Below are 27,538 nucleotides of genomic sequence, written 5' to 3' on the forward strand. Positions count from 1 at the left end.
TGGAATGGCTTTAGAACACACTCAATTTGGGAGACGGTCACCCAGTCACTGGAGCTGATGCTGAGCTCCTCTACTCTGTGTTTTAGAGTCACAGAGGACGTGACATTGTGTACCATGCTCCCCTGCTTCACCAAATGCACAATCATGATGTACGTGGATTTCCACCGGCTGGCCATATCGAGCATGAGCTGGTATTCATGCTCTTCCCTCTCTCCCTGCCTCTTTGAATTGCCAAGGGAAAGCACCCTGAGTTAGTGATTAATTTGTAATAGATACTAAGGGTATGTTGATATGGGATTTTCAATGGTGCTTCCTTTAATATTATAGCTGCTATTGATACATGTAGGCAAACAAACAACTAATACACTGAATACTAGGATTTGTCCATCATGACCAATGTTCTTCTACATTGTTAACAAGTGGCTAAATTGCTATGTCAAGGAGAATACAGACTATCAGTATAGATACTATGAGAAAAACACCCAGTTTGGCTGAGGGAAAATTTGATACAGTCCCCACATGTTGTTGATAAAAAAGTGGGACAACAAGCCATGGAGCTTAGGAAGTGGGTGGTTGGAAATTGCTAAGGAACTGAATAGGAAGAAAAACATACAACTCCTAATGAAATCTCATCTGTCAACATTTGACAATTTGTGATGATAAAGAACTGTGCATATATACAAAAATTAACTACACAGTAGATTAACTAACAGTAGACTTTCTGAAATTTTAGTCTCAGCAACTTCCACATCCAAACATCCAAACCATAGGAGTGGGGACTTTTTTGTTTCTATATCTACAGAATTTAAGTTACCTTGCATTTAAACTAACAAAAATTTTTTTTGAGCTGCCGAACAACACATGGTTAGTAGATTAATGACCAGTTTCATTTAATGCCATACGCGGCTTGGGTTCTACTTACTGGCGGGACCGTTTGGTTGCTTATGCCCCCCGCAGGGCTCTCCGCTCTGCTGGTATGAATCTACTGACTGTCCCGGGCCCCCGGGATGTTCGCCTGGCCTCGACCAGGGCTAGGGCCTTTTCGGTCCTGGCCCCAACCTGGTGGAATGAGCTCCCGGAGGAGCTAAGGGCCTTGTCAGAACTACCATCTTTCCACAGGGCCTGTAAGACAGAGTTCTTCCGCCAGGCATATGGTTGAGGCCAGGGCAGAGCCCGGGTTCCATCCAAGATCCCTAATCCATCGGCTAGTCTTTCTCTCCTCTCTCTCTTACAGGATTAACGTCTGACCTCTCTCTGAACAAGCGGGGAAAGTGAGGAGAGTTATAGAATAGAATGCCATCTTTTTATTGTAATAAGGGGGCATTTATGGGATTTTATGTGATTTTACTTTGATTTTATATTTTATTGTGAACCGCCGTGAGACCTATTTGGCGAACAGCGGTATATAAATACAACTATAAATAAATAAAATGAATAAATAATGTAAAGAGGCATCTAAGCAATGGCAGATATTGCTTTGCAAATTTATGTTAGGGCTGTTTTCTTTGTCTTGGGAACACAGCACACACAGTAAATAACTTGTCCAGGACAGAGTATACTACTGAAAATGTTTTATGACTATGAAGAATATGTACATTTACCTACAAATACAGATTTTATGAACTTAGGCAGACTGTGAGTGAGTGGGCAAGAAGGGATGTGCCAGTGTTTGTCTCTTGTGGCCCATCCTTGCATACCCAGGGAACTGCTTATCACCATCGTGGGATGGTAGGTAAATTTCCTCCAGGCCAGGTTGGATTCTAGAGATTTTTGGTGGTGGTGGTGATTGCTTGGGCATGAAGTTTGGGTCACTGTGGGTGGGCAGGTACTGCACTGTGCAGGGGGTTGAACTAGATTACCCTGGAGGCCCCTTCCAACTCTATGATTCTAAGAAATATCTTTAACCACTCCTGCAGAGCGGAATAAATAAAAGAGTAAGCCCTAAGGGGGAGGAGAAAGGGCGTGCTCAGTCTGGGATAAAAACTCGGAGGGACTCACCGCACACAAGGAGAAGCAGCCTTCCCCGACGGTGAGTACTCCCACTGGCTTCCCCTTGCCCTCGCGAAAGGAGCAAAGACACCGTGTCCTTGCTCCTTTCCTGCCCAGGGTCCCTTCCTGAGAGCCATCGTGCCGCCGGCGCTTCCCCGCACCCAGACACACACACAACCCCCCTGCCCGCCCCCCATCGCGCCACCGCTGCTTCCCTGTGCCCAGAGACGCGCACACACACACAAACAGCCTCACCAGCCAACCCCCCCTGGCCGCCCCCCACGATCGCCCCACCGCTGCTTCCCCGCATCCACAGACACAAACACACACAGCCACCCGCCCACCGCACTCTCCCACCCCTTCCCCCACCCCGCACTCCTCTCAACCCCCTCTTCCCTCATCACCTCCCCCCCAATTTGCCCCCCTGCGATTCCCCCCACCCTTCAGACACACAGTCCCCTCCCCTTTCACCTACCTCTCTGCCTGCCTTCCTTTCTTCCTTCTTACTTCCTGACTTCCTCTATTTCTCCATCACCTTCCTGTCTCTCTGTCTCTCCCTCTCACTTGCTTTCTGTCTTTCTCCTTTACTTCCTTTTTTCCTCCCTTCTACCCCTCCCTTCAACCACCCCTTGACCTCCTTTCTCTCTCCCATACCTCCTTTCCTCTTCTTCCTTCCTTTCCTACCCATCAGCTAGCGCCCACTGTATTTCTTCTACAGCAGGCTTAATTTCTAGTTTATTATAAAAATTTGTGTGGATATGTCTTGCACTTCTGAGATGTATCTGTATAGTTTTATGATGAAAGACTAGGATCGTTTACGCGTGGGAAGGGAAGGGTGGGCCAGCCACCTGCATGACAGTGGAGCTAATCCCTGCTTATGCACAACGCCAACGCTGCACAGGCTCCCTCCTGGACTTGGCACGCTTTAGGGCCCCTAATGGCCTGCTGGACCTGGCCTGCTTTAGGGCCCCTGACTGCCACAGGAGCCATCACAAAACACCCCATTCAACTTTGCAGTGCTGCAGAGCCAAACAGGGCCTTTCTATAGCCCCCATGATGGTGGGATAACTGCATGTCGCTATCCCACCATTCTGCGATGGGATCCCTGTGCTCCTCACCTCCCTGTTGTTGCTGCAAGACTCAGTGGAACCTTCCAACCCTGGAGTTGTGTGTAGACATGCACAAATCCAGGGCAGACTGTGTGTGCCGGGGGATTCCACCCCCCGTGCCTACACGGGAAGCGGCGGGGCATGCTGCCCCACTGCAACAAACTGGCAGTGGCCCAGCACAGCCTCTGTCATGCATAGTTGGTCTACATAGCAGGTGGTATGTCATGGACCAATTTGGTTTGTACCAATCTATCATTGTCACTCCACAGTATTTTTCTGAAACAGTAGACACCCTATGCTGTCCTTCCCCTATTTGTTAGGAGTAAGAATCTCTTCAATGGAAAACCCACAAGAGATTAACTTTTAATAGCCTTATATTAAACTGAAGAGTGCAAAATACTTGGTTAATGTATTGCCAATAATCTTTCAAGATATAAATTACACTTTCCTATGTACTAACCTGATCCTCTTTAAGCATTTTAAAAAAACTTTAAATACTTCCCTAATAATTTCTGAACATTTTTTTGGTAAAATGCTAAAAGATTTGTGCAGTCTTTCCCTTTTATTAATAAGCTCCATTAACTAAAGGTCTTCAGCATAAAACCAGTATAAGAGAGAGCATATAGATTTTTTCCAATGCTGTGCAAGTTTTATATTCAAAGGAACATTCAAATTGGAATCCTCTATATTTGGTACAGCTCATGTTACCACCTCATTTCACCCTGTGAGCCCCTACAGTTCCTACAACAAAGTGCCAAGTTGGAGGTGATTTATGGACACAGAGGAAACAATTACATACTCTATTTAAGTAGCTGCCATCACTTGGTATGCTACCACAACTATTTCACAGGGTAACTGAGAACAGTTTTGCCCATTCAGGTTATGAAACAATGATTAAGGATATCATTTGGATAACATATGAACACATATGAACACACTCTTAAGGTGGCACATGGAGAAAAACTACCAATGAAAAATATTTATATGCTAATAGCCAAGTCGGCTAAATCTGAGGATACTTAAATCCAGTGATTAAAGCCATAAGCAAGCCAGACATATCTTTCTATAAATTTGAAAAATGCTCCAAACCTGCAGATAAATCTGTAATCTAAAAAAAAATAATACAAGGAACAGATTAAAAAAAAACCCCAAACGATACAAAAGATATAAAAGAGGAACCTATAGCTTTAAGAAACAGAAGCCCTGGGTAGCTGTTGTTAGGCAACCACAGGATTCTCTGCTCAGTTTTGGTCAGCAAAAGGCAGGGAGCATGGGCAGGGCCATTTCACTTACCACTTACCAATACCTGACTTATATGAGTCAGTTATACTTGGCTGCTTGATACCGTTCAACAGTAGCCAACCTAAGAAAGCCAGTGTGGTGTAGTGGCTAGAGCCTCATGCTAGGGTCTGGGAGATCCAAGTCTGAATCGCCGATCTGCTATGGAAGCTCAACAGGTGATGTAGGGTCAGACACACAGTTTCAGCCTAACCTACCTCACAGGGCTGTTAAAAGGGTAAAAAGGACAAGCGGAGACAGAATTGCCAACTTTGGGGCTATGGCTAAATAACTTCTGGGACTACAAATGATCTCCTGGTGACAAGAGACAAGTTCCTCTGGAGAAAAGTGATGCTTTGGAAGATGGACCTTATGACATTATAACCCAATGAAGTCTCTCCCCTTCCCAGATTCCACATCCAAAATCTCCAGAAATCTCCCAACCTGCAGCGGGTAACCCTAGGAGAATAATGTAAGGTGCCATGTTCCCACTGTGGAGAAAAGTAGGGTAAAATAGACAAAACCAAATAAAAAATATAGCTGAAGATGGGAGGCAGATAAAAGTTAGGTTGGAGAATGGCTGAGGAGTGGATGAGGCAGGGAAGGGCCAGAGGATATTGGGGCTGCCAGGAGGAGGGAAAAATGAAATAATACAGGAAAGGAAATAACAGGGCATAGTGATGTCCTCCCCCCACAAGTTGCAAGGGTACCCTATCATTCAAGTGTACCTGGGCCAACAGTTAACAGCCTACAACTGGGCCTTAGTTTTCCTAGGTAGAGGCTGCAGGGGGCAACTAAAGACATGGTGCAGCTTGGCTGTTGAGTGGAAAGGGGAGAAAAAAAGCAGGAAGGCTGTAGAGATTTTCAGGGAAGGAGAGGAAATATGGGGAGAGGGGAGTTAGATATCCCTCATAAGTCCTTGCAGGTTCCCACTTGTATTTTTTAAAAACACATCGAAAAATATTTTTATACCCCATTTTATACCCCATTTTTATACCCCATCAAAGACGTCTCAAAGCAGCTTACAATCGCCTTCACTTTCTTTCCTCACAACAGCATCTGGAAGAATGGGAAATCAAACCCCGTTCCCCAGATTAGAAGGCTCTTCAAATTATGTTTAAATTGTTTTTCAAAGATATTTTATTTTTAGCCACTGTTGTGTAAAACCTGGAAAATTAGAAGTTTTTAAAAATGAGCAAAACATGTATCCATTTTTAAAGATGAATAAGCAATCAGGTTTCTATAAAATTCATTAGCCAGAAGGAACACTCAGAAAGCCTCATAAATCACAGTATAAAACAAATCTTGATATGAATAATTTCCTGGTTCAGTGCCTTCAGTGCCTTCAGGAACTGAAGTGAATGTAACTGTGCAATCCAACTGTGCCATCTTTTCAGGGGGATGAATTCTGACAAAAACAGAATATCCAAACTAAGTGCATCATAAACTTTTGGATTAGTTATTATTCCTTTCTTTATACCTCTTAATGTTAAAATTGAAGAAAAAGGGGCCCCAACTTCACTAATGCCTTACACAGAATACTGTTTTTTAACTGTACTTTCCCCACTGCACATAAAACAGTGCAGGGATTTCCTCCAATCGCACTGCCTTTGGTGCAGTAAATAATTCCTGGGATAGCCTATGGCAAATTCTGACCCTGGGCTGTTTAAACAAACAAAACTCTTTTCAGCTTCATCTATTAGTCCAACACTGCCCTCCTGCCATATTTGTAGTTTGGGTTTCTGAATCCATGTATTTTCCTATTACAACCAACCTTCTTCCCTATGTGGTTGGCATTTTCTAGCACCCCTATCTCTTCCATTGTCTCCTGCTTAAACCAATTTATTCCCTGTCTGTGCTATTGAGATGTACCTCTGGCTTTTGCCATTTCTGGATCACAACAATTTCCTTGCATATGTCACAGAAACTGGGGCCCTAGAATGGGAGGAATTAGTCATACAGTCGCTTTCCCCTATGTCTCCTTTTCTGTTTCCTTCCCACCATCTTGCTTATTCACTGAGAGGGTACAGTAAGGCACAGCTACCATCCTGGATTTGGAAATTTTATTTTACTGAAGGAGGAACAGGTTACCTCTCACTTCATCGTCCGATTCCCTTGGGTGAGCACTGTTTATTATAAGGGGTGGCTAGACTCAGCCACCAAGCCTGAGGTACACAGAAAATCCCTGTGAGATTTGAAAAACATTTAATAAAACAGGTTACATCTCATTGTACGCTTATGAGGGTGTATGAAATAGCAATTAGGACAGGCAAACATGAGTCTTAAGCCACCTCTATCATGTCTGTGAGCTCTCATCTGGCCCAATTATTTAGAGTAGTTTGATCTCTGACCGCTCTCACAGTCAATTAGCTCTTGGCTGTGAGGCACTAGTGAGTTTTTTTGCAGACCAAGTCTTGTTGCTCGACCGGGACCTTCCTGTCACCTTTAATACAGAGTGGGAACTAGAGGCATCTTGGCTATCTTGGAGGGATACATTTGGTGACTTCAGGCAGCCCTCAGAAACTAAAGTGGATGAGTCGCTGGGGTCAGTGACGGCGACCACCTGTCCCCTTGATTCCTGTCTGTCTTGGTTGCTCAAGACGAGGGACCTGCAGATAGGAAGGCGTCTTGGAGAGATTATCAACCTCTCCCTGTCTACTGGGGAGTTCCCAGAGGTGCTGGAAGAGGTGGTGGTTTTTCCCTTATTGAAAAATCCATCACTGGACATGCAGGACCCAGCCAGCTACTGCCCAGTTTCACATCTTGCATTTCTGGGAAAGGAGGTTGAAAAGGCTGCAGTGGACAAGCTCCTGGCATACTTGGAGGAAACTACAGTCCTTAACCCATATGAGTTGGGCTTCTATCCTGGCCATGAGGTGGAGACGGTGTTCGTCGCCTTGGTGGATGATCTCCAGCACCAGCTAGATTGGGGCAGTTTGGCCATCCTCATGATGCTCTGTCGGCCATGTCTGACATGGTCGACCACGAGTTGTTGGCCCATCACTTTACTGAGGCCAGGATTTGGGGGACAGCCTTTCAATGGCTGTGCTCCTTTCTCTGGAACCAGACACAGAGGGTGGCAATGGGGGAGGAATTATCGACTACCTTGTGAGGTCCCACATGGGGTGGTAGTCTCCCCTATGTTATTTGACATCTTTATGTGCCCTCTGGCATAGTTATGGGCCAAACTGACACACAGCCCTATCTCTTCATGGACAACTCTCCCTGGATACATTTGCCAGATGTTTGGAAGCCATTTCTGGATGGTTAGAGCATAGTCACCTGAAACTCAACCACTCCAAGATGGAGGTTCTGTGGCTGGGCAGAAAGGTGGCAGACCAGGAAGCGCATCTACCCACCCAGGTCAGTGCACAACTTAACATCTTGTCCTCAGCCAGGAATCTGGGGTTGATTCTGGATACCTCCCTTTCTGTGGAGGCCCAAGTCACAATAATCTGCACTGGGTTTTTTCCCTTTTGTTAGGATAGGCTACTAGCACCCTATCTTCCCCTAGACTGTCTAGCCACAGTGATCCATGCAATTGTCACCTCTAGGCTAGATTTATGTAACTTGCTCTAGGCAGGACTACCCTTGTCTTTCACCTGGAAACTCCAGCTATTGCAGAATGCAGCTGCTAGGGTCCTCATTGGTACATCTTGGAGGGCCCATATCCAGCCTGTGCTGAGGCAGCTGCATTAATTGCCAGTCCTGACCCGGATCAGGTTCAAGGTTTTGGTGTTGACCTTAAAGGCCATACGTGGCTTAGGCCCTGCCTTTCTGAGTGACCGCTTGTCTCCTTATGCCCCCAGCAGGGCTCTCCACTCTGTGGGTGCTAGCTGACTGGGGGTCCCCGGCCTTAAAGAAGCATGCCTAGCCTTTGGCCTGGGCCTTTTCAGTCCTGGCCCTGACCTAGTGGAATGAGCTCCCCAAAGAGCTGAGGGCCCTGATGGAGTTACCAGGGTTCCACCAGCCATGCAAAATAGAGCTCTTCTGCCAGGTCTTTGGTTGAGGTCAGAGCCAGGAACAATGAGGGACTTGCTATTGGCTATTCCATGTTCTTCACACTTTCAACTAGCCATCCTGTATCTGCACCATTTTGTATGTACAAGCTATAGTATACTATTGGTACTTGCAATGCAAGTTTTAACCAAGTGAACATATTCTGATGTCTCAAAGTAGCTGAGAGGGAAGCCCTGGAGGAGCAAAAAGTTTGAGCCCAAGGAAAGCCCCTGAAGCCACTGCCATGCTGCATCCATGGAATGTATCTCAATTTATGTTACTTAAAAATGTATATACTGCCCTCCCCATACAGGCTCAGGGCAGTCCACAACAGTACTTCTAATGCTGCTAGGAGCTCAGAGAAGGTAGAACTCGGTCTGCTCTAGAGATGGGCACACATTGACTCACAGAGCACAAACTAAAGTTCATGATGAATTTTCCTTGTTTCCTTGTTCAATCGGCACAAACTTTCCATGAATTTTCAAGTGATTCATGGTGGTTTATGAACCGATCAATTTTCAGACAGACTGTCTCTACTCAATCAAAGTCAGGGTAAGGTTCCATGTATGTTTGCTGTGTGTATCTAACGTGTGTGGGTGTGTGAGGAGGGCACCTAGTATTTCCTCCAAAAGCATTTTCCTGCTGTCACCTTATTTGGGCTGTCATAACTTGAACACCCTTCACATATCTTGCGGGGTATGTAGAAGAGCATCAGGGGAAGGTCCCTTGTGAGTTTTATGTCTCTAGTTTGCAAAGAAACAATTCTCTATGTCCTGAACCAGCACCTGCTAGTTCCTCTGAAAGCTCTTTCCTAGAGGCACCTTTTTGGGGGGATGTGTGGCTAATTTGGTTCCCATAAATCCAATTCTCACCCAACTTGGAGAGCAGGTGGAGAAGAGTGGGATGGAGCTCCCCTGTAAGTTCGATATCTCTAGCACACAGGAGGGCCAATTTATTTTCTAATGAACCTCAGAAATCTCACCAGTTTGTTGGAGCCTAAAACTCTGAGATGGTTCACGGCTCATGAACTGGGCACACCACAAACCAAAACAAACCACATTTTCTTGGTTCGTGTTCATCACTAACCTGCTCTCTATGCCTTTCTGTAAAGTTTACTACAAGGAGGCAAATATTTGCATATCCTAACCCAACACCCCAGCATTGGAGTAAGACAAGACTAGCTCAGCTCATCAGGCTGCAGTCTCCATTCCAGGTTGTTATTTCTAGCAGTTTGCTTCTCTTACTTTCCTTCCACTTAGCTCCATAGTTCTGTTTGCTGAGCCAGTTCTTGCAAAGCCCTGTTAGTGTACTGTAGAGAACAAAACATCCTCTTCATTTCTCTTCCTCTTTTCCATGCCATGCTCCTCCATTTTGCTCACTTCCTTTCGTGATCTTCATTTCTCTCTCTGCCTTCTAATTCTCTGCCCCCTCTTTATTAGTCTTGATTTCAATCCCACTCATTCCCATCCTAGTTGATAATTTATAATGAATTTAACATATAACAGCAGACTCTTGCTAATATTATGAGGTCAAGTGGAGGAGCGGAATTAATATTTCCCTATGAATTTTAAAATTAGTAAAAGCGTGCCTCCCCTTTACATGCATGGTAATGGACTGCTGATCTCTTATAACTGTTACAAATGTGGAACGGAAGTTAGATGCCCCCTTGTTGGACTTGATTATGTTTGACACTTGCTTCAGGGAATGGGTTATTGTTGTTGTATTGGTTGGACATTATCTCTTTGTAAATTCTACTTTGATACTGTAGGCATTAAGCTTCATGTTATATGACAAACTAGAAGTAAAGCCCGGTGCATTTGGAAATGCACCAGGAGCTAGATAGGGGCTTGGGCTGGAGTGGGGCAGAGGAATCTGGGAACTACGCAGTGCCCCTCCCCAGCAGAGAGGCACTTCCCGGCTCCCGGCCCTGCCATCACAGAGCACAGGGAGCTCCCTCTCTGTGCTCTGGGGGGGAGGGGGACTTCTCCCTGTACTTCATGGGGGCAAGGGACTTCTGCCATTGTGCCAAACATTCAGAAGGCTCCTGGAGGGTTGAGCTTGCTCCGGAGACTTTTGAATGTCCAGTATGCAGTCGGAAGTATGAATCAGAAATGATGTATAACCTTCTTAGAGAATGTCAACAAAACCAATCCCAGTGATCCCAGTATTCTTCATTCAGTACTACTATGTAATCAGTTTGTCCCTGCTTTTGTGCTAGATAAAGGTACATGTGTAAACTTAAATAGATTTCTTGCTGATTCACTTCCTAATGATTTAGTGGCATTATTGTTTTTGTGAACTATAGCTCACTTCATCAGATGTAAGAAATATGTCCTATATTGTGACACATATAAAAATATAAAATCATAAAATTAGACACATGGTTTGGATCAGGGTCATACGGAGGGGGCAAGTGGAAACTTTGTGTGGAGGCTCATGGTGGCTCTCAGCAGCCCTACTGATTCTAACTATAATGGGAAAAAGTTTAAACAAACCCCACCCAGCTAGTGGGATATGGCATAGATGAACATCACGTTACCAAATGCCAAGTTGATAAAAATGAGACCAGAGCATCCGTATCTATTTTCTCTAATGCTTAGATAAAAGAAATTTCAGCAGCTGCAGCTTTGCCTACTCCCAGTATGCCAAGCCACAATGTCAAATTTCTTTATTCTGCACAATTATTAACAGACCCAGGAGTCTACATCTTGTCACTCCAGTAAGAGCATGGTTTTAAAATCATTTCTACCCTACATGCTTAAAGTAAGTTAATAGCTGCTCCATTCTCTCCCACGGACCTGTAGTTCTGTATGAGTGGCTACAGCTCTCAAGTGGAGAATTCTCAGCACTTTGACCAAGGAATAATTCTCAGGATTCTTTGGGAGCAGCAGTGACAGTTGAAAATAAATATCAGCATGAGTTTTACGCAGAGCTTCCCAAAACACTCCTGTGCCAAAACAAACAAATGTTCCCTGCTGAAAGTTTTCACATTCTGCATTCCCTCCTCGACAGCAATCTTTACACCACACAACCAAGAAGAGCGTTTCCCTATATACTACAGGCACTTGACATTTCATTTAGCATTTATTTCTCTTTCTACTCACTATTCTTGTTGCATTTTCAGTGATGATTTGTAAGCTGTTGGGAAATTCCTTAAAAAAAATTCTTCTCCTTCTGCAAAATTAGGAACCTCATAAACAAAAACAAATATGAAGGTTTTGTATCAAAAGCTGCACTACCCCAACATTGAATGTCTTGTATTGGGGGACTTCAAACATAGGATCCTGCCTTACATCAAATCAACAGTCCATCTAACTCCACACTGTTCAGAGATGGAATTACACACAAGTCAAGTGTCACACCTATTACAGCCGTAGACTTGGGATACTGTGCTCACCTGTACTGGAGGCACCCTCCCTATTTCCTCCTCAGCTAGTGAAGTTGCCTTAGCCCACTCCAAATTCACGCATCATTTTCCCCAGCCTACATCAGACCTCAGTGCCTTCTTCCACTGAGTCCAGCCCCCAATCTACACTCCACAACTTTGTACCTGTTCCACAAGTCTCCTTATAATCCTGAAGCCATCCCCAGATATTTATCCCTGGCCCCTCAGCCCTTCAGACAGACTCCTTCCCTGCAGTAATTCAGCTCTCCTTAGCTCATGCCCCCTCATCATTGCCTCCCCTCAGTCCTACCGTCTAACGTTCTGCTCACTGAGCATCCCAGGTCCTCTTTGGGCCTGGAGTGGGCTGCAGTCTCATATCCATCTCCCTGGTTTCCTCCATGTCTGCCCACTGGCCTCCAATTGCTTTGGAGCCTTGTTTGCCAGCACCTCCCCCAGTAGTCCTGTTGGCAGCTCTGCATCTTCCCACAACCTCCCTGGCTGGCTGCTGACTTTTCATCCACCTTTGGTGTCAGGAGTGTGCCCCCCCACACAATACCTCACTCTGCCACACTACTCCTGCGTATCATTGCAGCTGTTGCCTACAGGACCTTCACCAATCCCACACCAATTTCCTTGGCTACTGCCTTCCTTCTCTCGTCATCTCCCGCACTCATTTTAAATTCCCCATATGTCAGGCTGGATGACACCTCTGTCATTGGTGGAGGACAGTCATTTCTGGCTTAGTTATTCTTATTTATAACACTTCCAACCAAGCTGGGTGAGACCGCTGGCCATCAATCAAGCTTTGTGGGACCAGCTTTTTTCTTTGGACTACCCTCCCACTTGAGATTTATCTGGTTCCTGTTTATTGTTCTTCAAGTGCCATGCCAATACATTTAACTTTAGCCTGGCTTTTAGTGGAAGAGTTTTGTTTCTTAAAAGCTGTATTCTGATTCTAGACTATGTGTTGTTTTACAGACATAACTTTAGGATGTTTTGTGTTCCTGTTTTAATGCTGATAATTTTTAAGTGTTTTTTTCATTTATGTATTATTTTACATTGTAAACTGCCTTCAATAGGTATCTGAAAGGGCAACATATACATTTTCTAAAGAAATACATAATATTCTATACGTTTCCAGGCCAGGATCTAGCTTGACCTCTGCATGATCTAAAAGCATTCCTCCTAACAGAGGAGGGAGAGAAATGGGGTGCTAGTTCTTTTTTTCTGCAGGTACCACAGAGAGACCATTTCTATACCAGACGCTCTGCACTGGGCTGCAGGCTGGAATTTGATCCGGCGCAGGTTGCCATGCTTCTTCCTGCTCCTGCATGGGGGAGCATTTGGCCCGGTGTACCATATTTGTGCTCCCACACGGGAGCCAATGCAAGCGAAGTTCCCAGTGCAGAAATGGTCAGAGAGAAGCAGCCAAACCACTGCAGTAGGAAGAGGGGCCCAAAGAATTGCCTTGTTCCCCAGCCACGCATCAAGGGAAATTTAAACAACTTCTCAGAAAACTACATTTTACCACTTTAAAAATATATCAATTTTTGACTGTTAACAGAATTTAGTCTTTCTTATGAACATAAGGGGTTGGCTAAAACGATCCATATGGCGAGCAGATGCAGTGCAAACCTGCCTGCATGCGCTGGCAATGCTACTCAAGCTGAACATTTTGCAGCCAGTACTATTATGCCATGGGGTCCACTTCAAAGAGGTATGCTAGTGAGCAACCACCATGCTAAACTGTATAACTATTTTGTAAAATGGCAAAGAGTCCTCTGGATAACAGAATAAGGCTAGCAGCGCTATTTAAGTTCCTAAGCTAGTTTGTTGAGGTGTGAGGGAGTTACATTCATTCTACAACCCCAGTGGCCACACTATTACAACCAAACTTAAGGTGAACAGCAACAAAACATACCACTTGTTGTCCCTTCCTATGTTGTTAAATTAAACATGCAAAATTACTAATGATTACTAAAGCAAGAATTCTTTCATGGGGAAGCAATTTGGCCCATGGTCAGGGTTAGTCAAAGTTTAGTCGTCAGCCTGTGAAGATACCCATGAAATATGTATTTTATTATTAGGCAAAAATATCAGGATTGGTAGCATTGGCTGAAAAATGATGAGATCAGTACCACTTACATTTTTTCTCCTCCAAGTGCAAAGTCTAGAGAGAATGTAACACTGGATGGCTCAGCTATGAGTGTGAGATTACAAAGAGGCTGTGAGATTATTCAACTCCTGCCTTCCCTGAAGCAAATTTCTCTTTTAAGTGTAGTTAGTTATTTGAATATTATGATGAATGACATTCAGTTTTAAATTCCTTTCTAAACTATTTACACTTCTCAATCATGCTGAGAGTCTGGCCTTCAACTGACATGCAGCCTCTGAGATAATTTCCTTTATGAATCAGTTCCATTTTTTAAGATAAACATTGTTAATGAGAAACATTCTCCAGCTTTTCTGTGCATTTTCCTCCCTGTATTTTTCTCTTTAGATGTGCTGGCCTTATCATGCATTAAGCATTTAGTGTTACCTACCTAGCTGCCAACTTTCATTGTCTTGTTCCAAGTTCTGGAAAAATAATCTTGCCCTTTGTTCTTGGCATAATTACAATAGCAATAAATATCAACTTATACGTGTGTCCAAATAACTGTACAAGTGAGTGTTACTAAGAATCCATAGATCACTTTCTAAACATATGAGAAAAATCTGGCCTGTTGGTTTCTCTGATGAAGATTTTCTAGTTGTGGTTCTATCATGATTTTGAGCGACAACTTGCCAATATCCAGTTAGAAAGCAATGTTTAAAAGCTGTTAATTTTCTCACATCCAATGGTAATTGGGAAGTCAATATGGATAATTGCACTGAAAATGCAAATACAGCAAGCATTAGAGGAGTATAAAGATGTTGCAGACTATGCAGATAAACATGCTCAACTGGCAAGCACAGTTTTTGACAGCCATGATCATTAAGAGAACTGATTCCTGATCTCCTTGTCTTGTTGTCATCTGATTTGAACAGTATTCTCCTGGATTTAATTTTCTTCTGTCTCGCAGCTGCCTTTATTTGCACTGGCAGAGAATGGTTTTCCCCCATCCCCAGGTTCATGAATAGCTGGGTGAAGTGATTAAGTAACTATGGGGAAGGAAAACTTCAACTCTCATGAGGCTCTTTGAAAATGCGCATGGACTAGGAATATGCATTTAGTGTGGCGCAGGGTGGTAAGGCAGCAGAAATGCGGTCTGAAAGCTCTGCCCATGAGACTTGGAGTTCAATCCCTGCAGCCGGCTCAAGGTTGACTCAGCTTTCTGAGGTCGGTAAAATGAGTACCCAGCTTGCTGGGGGGTAAATGGTAATGACTGGGGAAGGCACTGGCAAACCACCCCGTATTGAGTCTGCCATGAAAACGCTAGAGGGCGTCACCCCAAGGGTCAGACAAGACCCGGTGCTTGCACAGGGGATACCTTTACCTTTACCTTTTTATATCAAAACTGAAAAAAATAGCCATAAAATACTGTATCGATATTTTCCAGCTATTCTTTTAGATAGATATAGATTGGGGCTGTATTTCAGCTATCCAAAATGGCTGACCTTGAAAAATCCCAAAAATATTCAGGTTTCTTTGAGACAGTTGGATAGTTGAATTTAGAGGGCTTGTAGGCTCTTTAAATGGGATTGTAGGTTCTTTAAATGGCTTCCAGGTAAACTTGCAGCTTGCAGAAAGCAGTTAAAGCAATATTGCTTTAAACACCTTCATAGTTCATTTATGTGTTCCCTTTAAACCTCCCTCCTTTCTATGGAAAGCCTATGGAATTGTATCTGTGGTCCAATCTTTTTGAAACATTGGTTTGTTTTTTTAAGAAAGGCATCAGCAGCTATGCTACGAATTTGGTGCATCTACCTCAAAAAACACCCCACGCCCAAAAGCCCTAGATACTCCTGGATTGATTCTCCATTATGACTATAATGGTCCACAGAAGGTATAATGGAGTAAAAAAGAAGGGGGGGGGTTCAGGAATATTTATAGATTCTGAGTATCATATCATTAGTCAGGATTAAAAGAAAATACTGATTTTTTTTGGGTTCAATAAACCCAAACCTGAAAATGCCTGGGTTTATTTTTGCACATCCCTACCATAGACAATGCTAGGTTGATGAGCTCCCTGCTCATAACCACTGATTAGAATGTGAGTCAAACTGATGGCATTCAAACTTAGATAGAGTTCTGCTTTCCCTACATGCTTGTTCAATTTCCCTACAGTGGTCTTAGTGCACCGGTCTGAAATATAAATATAATAAATAAATTAAGTTACAAAATAAGGCTTCTTTAGGTAACATAAAAAAGAGTAAAAGTTGAAAACAAGAATTGATGTGTTAGATCCAAGGGTGAAAACACAGACAACATCTTGTTTTCATAACAGGACAGCTAATATTTATAATACAGTGTTTGGCTGAGGGTAGCTGAAACAAAATTCCAATATACTCTTTTGTTTAAGAACTTGTGCATCTACCTCCATGTATAAACTACAAAAATTATAGCACTACATGAACACTAACACAACACTGTCTGTAGCTATTCCTTTCTGTTTATGTTTCTTTGGATCAAAACTATGTCCCCCCAAGACACTGACAGATATTAAAATAAACATGAGAGTGCACAATACTACGTGCTTTTCAGCAGTGTCACTGTCAGTAAAAGTGAAATACGTGTATTAACTTAGACCTTTTCATGATTGGAATACTAGCTATTGTGGGAGATTTATTGCATTTGTGGCTCCACAAGTTCTTTCTCTTCTCAGTTTGAATTTCTGAAGAATTATGCAAAGAATTATGCAGGCTTTTCCTTGCCTCAGGATGGGCATGTCTTTAAAAAAGTACTTGCATACAGTTCTTTTACAGGATCCATGCATGCATTACTTGTATCCACAACCTCTAGGCTATGTGAAATGTTAACATTCTCATTTTACAGTCAGGAATCTAAAACTTGACTTGACTTTTTCAAGTTCATTGAATGATTCCATGACTCAGCAGTAATTTCACTTTAGCCCTCTCCCAAACACTCTACCCAAGGGATTCTGGCTCTTCCTGAGCAGTTTGAGGGACTGCTTCTATCGTCAGCACTATTTTTCACAGTCTATGGAAGTAACAATACAAGTTGTTACTTTAGGAAGAAAGGATGTCATAGAGAAATTGAGGAAGATCTTGTCTATTTCAGAATCACATAATCATAGAGTTAGAAGGGGCCATACAGGACATCTAGTCCAACTCCCTGCTCAACACAGGATCAGCCCAAAGCATCCTAAAGCATCCAAGAAAATGTGCATCCAACCTTTGCTTGAAGACTGCCGGTGAGGGGGAGCTCACCACCTCCTTAGGCAGCCTATTCCACTGCTGAACTACTCTGACTGTGAAATTTTTTTTCCTGATATCTAGCCTATATCATTGTACTTGTAGTTTAAACCCATTACTGTGCGTCCTTTCCGCTGCAGCCAACGAAAACAGCATCCTGCCCTCCTCCAAGTGACAACCTTTCAAATACTTAAAAGAGGGCTATCATGTCCCCTCTCAACCTCCTTTCAACAAAGTTTGATAGAAATGTGCACAGCAACCTGTCAGTATTTACTTACATGCAAATGTTATGAAGTTTCTAATAACAAAAGCAAATTTTGCAAAACTGGTTGACTTCAAGAATACTGGTTTGGGAATGTATTCAATGAATTTCTTGTGACTGACTTACTCTTTCACTTCAAGGGGAAAGAAAATTAGTGTTTTGTGCTTTAAAGTCAACTGACAATAGGCAGTTGTTAAACATAGCTTTCCCCCCATTTTACTTATTGAAGGAAAATGATGGTAATCCAGGATTACACTTCAACAAAAAGTTCCAATGCCATTTAAATTATACTATGACAATCAATAGTACTAGATGATGATAATCCCAGAAACAACCAGTTTTACCAGCTCTCTAAATGGATGTGGACATGAACAGAGAAAGCACATCCACAGTTCCAGCATTTCCCCTCTGTTTCTGGCAATGACTGAAGGGAAAACCTGGAGCACAACTTCCATACCTTGCCATGCCCAGAACTTTTTAGATGGGAGGTGATCACATGGGGATCCATTATCTGAAATAGGAGGCTTGTGCATGCTTCTCACAGAAAGATTCAGCTTCATCGCATTTCCCCAGGGCTCCTCCATGTGCGAGCTCAGATCATGTGGCTGGGAAACACTGAAATGCTATCTGAAGAATCACTCCTGAGACTCGATGGTGTCCAACTGACAGCTGTAGATTCTATAAAGATCCTGGGGTGTGGTTTGCACTATCATTGGATGAACAAATGTTCATGGTAGTGCAGTCAGCGCTTTTTTCACCTGCACCAGGCCTGCTAGCTGGCCCCTTATTTACCTTCAGATTGGACTGCTGCAGTTTACTCTACGTAGTTTACTCTGCAGTTTACTACTGTAGTTTACTCTGTGCAGTGTACTCTATGTATGTTAAGAGTTTTAGAGCAAAATCTGATTCAAACCACCACCCTGTCATAAACACAGTTACACATTTTCAGCCTATCTTACCTCCCAGAGTTGTTGGAGGAACGGAGAAGTAGGCAAGCTACTTTAGGTTCCCATTGTGAAAAAAACAAGGTATAGAGTAAATAGGTAAACAAATTGAGAGCAATTAAAAAGTGGGTGGGTATGAATAAGAGAAAAGGAGGAGGGAGGAGAGAAGGGAGGAGAAGGAGGAAGGAAAGAGAAAACTATGTCAGGAGGGAAATACAGAGGAAAGTGAGGTTCCCCATACAGGTGCTTGCAAGTTCTCACTGCACAACTGGGCCTGGCCCAGTAACTTGTACCGTGCAACTGAAGAGGGTGTTCAGTCAAAATGAGTTTGGTCCTTTATTACTTTTAATAATGTGAATGCTTATAAATATTTTGTGTATCAACTAAAGTAGAGATTTATTTGGAATACATATGTTTCTGAAATAGACTTGAGTGTTCCTCAATCTTGATCTATTAAACTGCTAAACTATTTATAGTGGGAGTTGCCAGTGCCATTGTGTCCTCATTCTTGTTTGTTTAAATGATTCTGAGACACAAAATTTTCATTACACATATACTAAGGCTGGAAAAGAAGTGCTATGATTTAAAAACAAGAGCCTTATAATACTTTTTATTATGACTTAGTGGGGTTTTGGCATGTGTGTGTGGGGAGAGCGGATTGCTTGTTTTGTTTTGGCGGAATACCTCCATGTTCTGAGCTATCTCCGTAAGGCAATCAGCCAGCAGAACTTTGGGCTCTTATTTCATGGATTTTTCTTAAGGTTATTTCTAGATACTTCCAGAGTACAGCTGTATATGCAGAACTGCACTATAAATTTATAGTAACTGAATTATATTGCAGGATGAAATTTGTAACCATTTTTACAGTGTAGAAAACTAAATATTAAGTAAATTCTTGTTTTATGTGTGATATTTTACCGTACGCTGCAGAGATATTGCATTTAGATCTTCACAGGTCAAAATACAAACTACCACAATTGTTTACATTAAGGGAAGCCTATTGGATGTTTTGTTATACATGGTCAGCACCTGTACTTAAGAACTTGATTAAAGGCTTTGATCAGTACTAGGATTATTCTATACCCCAGAAGAAATATATTGTTGTTGTTGTTAGATGCGAAGTCGTGTCCGACCCATTGCGACCCCATGGACAATGATCCTCCAGGCCTTCCTGTCCTCTACCATTCTCCGGAGTCCATTTAAGTTTGCACCGACTGCTTCAGTGACTCCATCCAGCCACCTCATTCTCTGTCGTCCCCTTCTTTTTTTGCCCTCAATCGCTCCCGGCATTAGGCTCTTCTCCAGGGAGTCCTTCCTTCTCAAGAGGTGGCCAAAGTAAAATATATTACATTACAGCAAATACAAGGAAGCAGCATACTTTGGAGGAATAATTAATGTAGTAAAAGGAAACTGCTGAACATACACATCCCCCATCATGAAGAACAAGGAAGTTTTTAAATTTGCCATCTGACAAATGCTACAATTGGAAATCACTTGATCTGCATTCTAAGTGTCAGCAGCACCACCTAGAGCATTATGGTTGTGAGACTGTTAAAGAATTTGTATGTTGTGAGGAACTTATTTTTAGCTACATAAAGTTAAACTGAAGACACCTGAAGCAAATTGCCGGCTGTCTTCTTCCCACATTGTCAAATGCTGTCTCGATAGGTGGCATATTATTGCAACTATACAATATTAATCAATATGTGAATCCAACACATAACAATATACCTCCTCTGGAAGAACAGTGACAAGCAATCTAAGATGTGGGGTATGAAATCCTTTTTTCCCCACCTAAGTACTATTTTCTGAAGAGCAGATTTCTGTCCATTGAGCCCCCCCTCTCCCCCCAAAAAACAAAAAACCATCAAGTCTCACCTACAGCTCCAACAGAGCCCTGGATAAGAAGCATCCAGCACTAAATATTATCTCATTCAGATATTCACTTCAACCTGCTCAACACTGGTAGATGACTGAGAAAGACAAAGCTTTAACTTTCCCCAAAAGTCAATTCAAGTAGCGAACTTACACTATGCAGCAGCTGCTTATGTTGGATTTGTCATTGGACAAAAAATCTGCTGGCTTTGAGTGAAGACCTAATAAACACAGACATTCACAAAAGCACTTAAAACAAGTTTATCCAACATTTTGTATAAATTGCTGTTTTCTCTGGAGCAGTGTCAAAGCTTCAAACTATATTTACGCAAAGATCCCAACTGGTCAGTGGAATTTTCCACAACAATTTCTGATATTTAAAAGTCTACAGCCTCTGGACTTTCAGACATAAGTGATTCACACTCTCTAATACAGTAGATACTGGAAATTTTATTCTTGGTTTCTAGCATGGCAAACAGGATACATGTTAGTTGGTGAAAAAATGTGGAAAATAATCAACCTAAGATTTAATTCTATGCTTTAAACCTGCCTTTCTCAACCTTTATTTCTGCTGAGAAACTTCTGAAACATTCTTCAGTCTTCAAGAAACCCCAGAAGTGGGGTGATCGTGCAGAATAGAATTGGGAAGCATAGTCATGTACATGCCCAGTTGGGGCCCCTCTCCTTACCACCCTCTCCAGATCCCATCACTGGCCATTTTGGAAGGGGGGGGAGAGGTTGACATGACCGTATATGGTCATATCACCTGATAAATGTTTAACATATTTTAAAAATATATTAAAATTAATTAATTCCCGCCCTTCAAGAAACCCTTCCAGGGACGTAACGAAACCTTAGGGTTTCATGAAACCCTGGTTGACAAAACCTGAGCAAATATGTTTATATGCATACATTTAATCTTGAGCATACGGAGGTAACTTCCACTTTTTTTGAAGCAAAAAACGGTCATATCAATTTAAAAAATGGAGACAAAAATCTATGGAGATTTATAAACTGATAAAATTGACTGATTTAAGGAATGGGAAAGATCCACAGCAAATTGTAATGGAACTCTGTAATACGAGAGCAGTGTCATTTTGTTGTATAAGTTGTTTTATATCTTCTTTATTGCTGTTGTTCTTGTGGCATACTTTTTTCTTTTGAAATAATAAGTGAGAACCCACAAGGACTTGTGGAAGCAACTAATTTCCCCTCATCCACTATTTCCTTTTTCTCTTACTAAAAGCCCCCTCAGCTTGTCCTCTTTTCCTGCTTCCTTCTCTCCTTCCCACCGAACAGCCAAACAACCTTTATCTGTGGTTGCAAGCTCTGGGTTGGGAAATACCTGGAGACTCTGGGGGCATAGCCAGGATTGGGCTGGATTTTGAGTGGGGAGGGACCTCAGAGGAGTATAATGTTATGGAGTCCACCCTCCAAAGCAGTCATTTTCTCCAGGACAACTGATCTCTGTAGCTTGGAGATGAGTTGTAAAACTGGGGAGCCTGTGGTCCCACTTGGAGACTTCTATACTTAGCCTCAACATAAGAAAATTAAGTCTAGTTGTGTGGTGTTGTCGGGGGGGGGGCAGCCCAACTAACTTGGGAGGTAATCTTCAAGGGGGGCACAACATTTCCTCCTTTAACCCCTCCCTACACTATTTCCTCTTTGTCTCTTCCTGAGTACTCCCATATCCTTGCCCCTTCCCGGCCTCATTCTCACCCATTCACCAACCTACCATTCAACTACCTTCCATCTTCAGCTACATATTTTATCTATATTTTTCATTTATACACCTTTCTCCACAATGGGGGCCAAGGCACAATATATCATTCTCCTTTAGGGCTGCCAGCTCCAGGTTGGGAAATTCCTGGAAATGTGGGGGGTGGAGTTTGGGAAGGGTGGGACTTGGGGAGCAGTATAATGCCATACAATCCACCTTCCAAAGCTGCCATTTTCTCCAAGGGAACTGATCTATCAAATGGAGATCATCTGTAGTCCCAGAAGATCTCTAGCCATCACCTGGTAGTTGGCAATCCTGTCACTTCATTTTTATCCTCACCACAACTTCATGATGTAGGGTAGACCTAAATTATGCGATTGGACCTACATCACCTGTTGAGTTTCCATGGTAAACTGGTGATTTGAACCTAGGTCTCCCAAATCCTAGAAGGAAACTCTAACCATTCTACCACACTAACTTTCATAGGGTGGCTACTGTTGAATAGTAGGGAGTAGCTAGGCCTGGATGAGTCAGGTAGTAGCAGGTCGCATAATGGCCAAATGAGTCCTCTCTCAAAGAACAAAACAACCCTAGAAAGGGCCCTGCCTTTTACTGACATAAACGGAGCCTGGGATGCTATAGTTGCCTAGGAGCAGCCATTGAGGGTTTCTATACCTATATCTCAAAGCTTGTTGTTGTTGTTAGGTTCAAAGTCGTGTCCGACCCATCGTGACCCCATGGACAATGATCCTCCAGGCCTTCCTGTCCTCGACCATTCCCCGGAGTCCATTTAAGTTTGCACTGACTGCTTCAGTGACTCCATCCAGCCACCTCATTCTCTGTCGTCCTCTTCTTCTGCCCTCAATCGCTCCCAGCATTAGGCTCTTCTCCAGGGAGTCCTTCCTTCTCATGAGGTGGCCAAAGTATTTGAGTTTCATCTTCAGGATCTGGCCTTCTAAAGAGCAGTCAGGGCTGATCTCCTCTAGGACTGACCAGTTTGTTCGCCTTGCAGTCCAAGGGACTCGCAAGAGTCTTCTCCAGCACCAGAGTTCAAAAGCCTCAATTCTTTGACGCTCGGCCTTCCTTATGGTCCAACTTTCGCAGCCATACATCGCAACTGGGAATACCATAGCCTTGACTAAATGCACTTTTGTTGGCAGGGTGATGTCTCTGCTTTTTAGGATTCTGTCTAGATTTGCCATAGCTTTCCTCCCCAGGAGCAAGCGTCTTTTAAATTCTTTGCTGCAGTCCCCATCTGCAGTGATCTTGGAGCCCAGGAAAATAAAATCTGTCACTATCTCCATTTCTTCCCCATCTATTTGCCAGGAATTGAGAGGGCTGCATACCATAATCTTCGTTTTCTTGATGTTGAGTTTCAAGCCAACTTTTGCACTCTCCTCCTTCACCCACATCAACAGGCTCTTTAGTTCCTCTTCACTTTCTGCCATTAGAGTGGTATCATCTGCATATCTAAGGTTGTTGATATTTCGCCCTGCAATCTTGATCCCAATTTGTGACTCCTCTAATCCCGCCTTTCTCATGATGTGCTCCGCATACAAATTAAATAGGCAAGGCGACAGTATACAGCCTTGCCGAACTCCTTTCTCAATTTTGAACCAATCAGTGATTCCATGTTCAGTTCTCACTGTTGCTTCTTGACCTGCATATACATTTCTCAAGAGACAAGATGCTCTGGTATTCCCATCTCTTTAAGAACTTGCCATAATTTGTTGTGCTCCACATAATCAAAGGCTTTAGCATAGTCAATGAAGCAGAAGTAGATGTTCTTCTGGAACTCCCTAGCTTTCTCCATGATCCAACGTATGTTGGCAATTTGATCTCTAGTTCCTCTGCCTCTTCGAAATCCTGCCTGTACTTCTGGAAGTTCTCGGTCCACATATTGCTGGATCCTAGCTTGTAGAATCTTGAGCATATCTTTGCTAGCATGAGAAATGAGTGCAATGGTGCGGTAGTTTGAACATTCTTTGGCATTGCCCTTCTTTCGGATTGGAATGTAAACTGACCTTTTCCAATCCTGTGGCCATTGTTGAGTTTTCCAAATTTGCTGGCATATTGAGTGTAGCACTTTTACTGCATTGTCCTTTAAGATTTTGAATAGTTCAACTGGAATGCTGTCACCACCACTAGCTTTATTGTTGCTCAGACTTCCTAAGGCACATTTGACTTCACATTCCAGGATGTCTGGCTCCAGGTCAGTAACTACCCCATTGTGGTCATCAGGGATGTTAAGCTCGCTCTTGTATAGATCTTCTGTATAATTTTGCCACCTTTGTTTAATCTCTTCTGCTTCTGTGAGGTCCCTACCATTTTGGTCCCTTATCATACCAACTTTGCATGAAATGTTCTCTTCATATCTCCAATTTTCTTGAAAAGATCTCTGGTCCTCCCCATTCTATTTTTTCTTCTATTTGTTTGCACTATTCATTTAAGAAGGCATTCTTATCTCTTCTAGCTGTTCTCTGGAATTCTGCATTCAATTGGGTGTATCTTTCTCTTTCTCCCTTGCCTTTCACTTCCCTTCTCTCCTTAGCTATTTGTAAAGTTTCCTCAGACAGCCATTTTGATTTCTTGCATTTCTTTTTCTTTGGGATGGTTTTAGTTGCTACCTCTTGTACAATGTTGCGAATCTCCGTCCATAGTTCTTCAGGCACTCTGTCTATCAGATCTAATTCCTTAAATCTATTTGTCACCTCTACTGTATATTCGTTGGGGATATGATTTAGTTCATACCTGAGTGGCCTAGTGCTTTTCCCTACTTTCTTCAATTTAAGCCTAAATTTTGCAACAAGAAGCTGATGATCTGAACCACAATCAGCTCCTGGTCTTGTTTTTATTGACTGTATAGAACTTCTCCATCTTTGGCTGCAGAGCACATAGTCAATCTGATTTCTGTGTTGACCGTCTGGTGATGTCCACTTGTAGAGTCGTCTCTTGGGTTGTTGGAAAAGAGTGTTTGCTATGACCATTATATTCTCTTGACAAAATTCTACCAGCCTGTGTCCTGCTTCATTTTGTACTCCAAGGCCAAACTTGCCTGTTATCCCGGTTATCTTTTGGCTTCCTACTTTAGCATTCCAATCCCCCATAATGATAAGCACATAATTTTTTGTGTTGCTTCTAGAAGCTGTTGTAGAGCTTCATAGAACTGATCAACTTCATCCTCTTCAGCAGCAGTGGTTGGGGCAGAGACCTGGATTACTGTGATGTTGAATGGTTTGCCTTGGATTCGAACTGAGATCATTCTGTCATTTTGGGGATTGTATCCCAAGACTGCTTTTCCTACTCTCTTATTGATTATGAAGGCTACTCCATTTCTTCTGCAAGATTCTTGTCCACAGTAGTATACCTGATGGTCATCTAAATTAAATTCACCCATTCCTGTCCATTTTAGTTCACTGATTCCTAAAATGTCGATGTTCAGTCTTGTCATTTCTTGTTTAACCACGTCTAGCTTGCCTTGATTCATGGATCTGATGTTCCAGGTTCCTATGGAATAAAAATCTTTACAGCATCAGACTGTCTTTTTGCCACCAGTTACTTCCACCACTGAGCGACCTTTCGGCTTTGGCCCAGTTGCTTCATTCATTCTGGCGCTACTCGTACTAGCCGTCTGCTCATCCCCAGTAGCATATTGGACACCTTCCGACCTGAGGGGATCATCTTCCGGCGTCATATTGTTTTGCCTTTTGGAACTGTCCATAGAGTTTTCATGGCAAAGATACTGGAGTGGTTTGCCATTTCCTTCTCCAGTGGATCACCTTTTGTCAGAGCTCTCAGCTATGACCTGTCAGTCTTGGGTGGCCCTGCACGGCATAGCTCATAGCTTCACTGAACTACGCAAGCCCCCTTGCCACAACAAGGCAGCGATCCTTGAAGGGGGATCTCAAAGCTACAGGCAATTAAAATTTTGTTTAAAAAAAAACCCTCAATGTTTTTGGGTTTTTTATATTTCAAAGTTTGTTGCAAACTTGGAGCCTTTTTAAGTTTGTAGAAAGTTCTGTCTTGCCATTCAGAGTTCCAATCACCACATTTAAGTATCCTCAGATTTAGCTGTCTTAACTACTAGTTTATAGATGATTTAAAACTAATAATAATTTCATTTTTTTCACTCCTATAGCCATATGGACCCTTAAAGCAGCTTATAAAAAACAAAACCTCAAATAATTTCACATAAAATGAATATCAAAATATGATAATTAAAACATACAATATGCTTCCACGGTGTCAGAATCACTCCACCATCGCCTTTTTAAGGTATGAGCACCTCCACAGTTTCTTTAAAAAAATCACAAGACAACTTATCTTGTGAGTCTTTCTGGGGAAGAAATTTTGCAACAAATGATGTCACCATTGAAAAGACTCTGTTCCTTGCCACCTCTAGGCATGTGCAAATACAACAACAACAACAACAACAAAACTGAACTGTTTCAGGCAGAATCCAAAGCATCCAAAGTGTCCTAGCTCAGTTATTCTGCAAATTTGGTGCTTCTATCTCAAACCTCTGCCCCCTTCTCAGATCATTGAATGGACAGAAAAGGGAAATTTAAGTCCCTTTAATCTGCCTGATTCCCTGCATGGCTGAATCATGCCCAAAGTGCCGTTCAGCAATTTGGCCAAGGCTTATTTAGGAATTTTGACTAAGAGGAATGATGCAGACTGGATCACTCCCAAGTGTCTGAATCATCATTGATTTGGGTACTTTTCGGACTATCCAAACCAAATCGCACATGCTTCATCATCTTCAAGATATGAGGAGGGGATAATGCAAGACAGCTAAAGTTCACCAAGGAACCATCTAGGTATAGTGGATAACTGCAGCAGCAGTTAACCCCCCCCCCCCCCCCCGCAATAAGAAACTTCCCAGGCCGCAAGCAAATCGGCTGCCAGAGCCATGCGCAGCTGCAAACGCACATGTGTGGCAGTTTCTCAGATGTGCACATGAGCATGCGCTGCCGCTGGATCGCCCTCCCCCACCCACTGGTCCGCAGCCTAAAAAAGGTTGCGGACCACTGAATTAGACTATTAGTCAGTCAAGTCAGTAAGCTGGTCCCTGCTGTTCAGGGCAGAATACAACAGGAAGCATAGTGTGATGCTATCAGGAGGGCAGGTTGCCATTATCTTCAGCAGCAGCTGCTTTCAAGAATCTTCAAAGGCAGCTTTACACAACACATGCATAGATGGCTTTAATTTTCTTCAGGGCTTTTTGAAACAACAGTTCATAACGGGACCTACTTAAAAGTACCCCTCGGAAGAATGTCGCATAACATTTGGATAAAGATCACACCTTAACAAACAAACTAACAAACAAAAACCTTTACCATTTATAACAACCAACTTTTGTTACCAAAAATTTTACTGGTAACAGGCCAGTACTTTCCTCAAACAAAAACAACAGTATCCTTTGAGCAGGAGAACTGAGAAGCAGAGACTGCCAAAAGGAGGAGGATGACAATCCAATAAAAAGATCAGGCTTTTGCACAAGACCTTGGGAACAGTGAGTATTTATTCTGAAAAAAATAATTGAAATTAATGAACAGAATTTAATACAACAAGGGTAGAAACTCTTAAAGACTTTGCATTGTAACAACACAGTCTCACATG

At 42.7% G+C, this 27,538-nt stretch overlaps 1 protein-coding gene across 1 annotated transcript in view; it reads right to left on the reverse strand.

Annotated features, from left to right (window-relative positions):
- Positions 1-27,538, reverse strand: part of UST (uronyl 2-sulfotransferase) — a 186,811-nt gene that overhangs the window by 39,963 nt on the left and 119,310 nt on the right. The window lies entirely within an intron of this gene.

This window comes from Paroedura picta, chromosome 1 (genome assembly GCF_049243985.1).
Source record: "Paroedura picta isolate Pp20150507F chromosome 1, Ppicta_v3.0, whole genome shotgun sequence".
Taxonomy (NCBI): Eukaryota; Metazoa; Chordata; class Lepidosauria; order Squamata; family Gekkonidae; genus Paroedura; species Paroedura picta.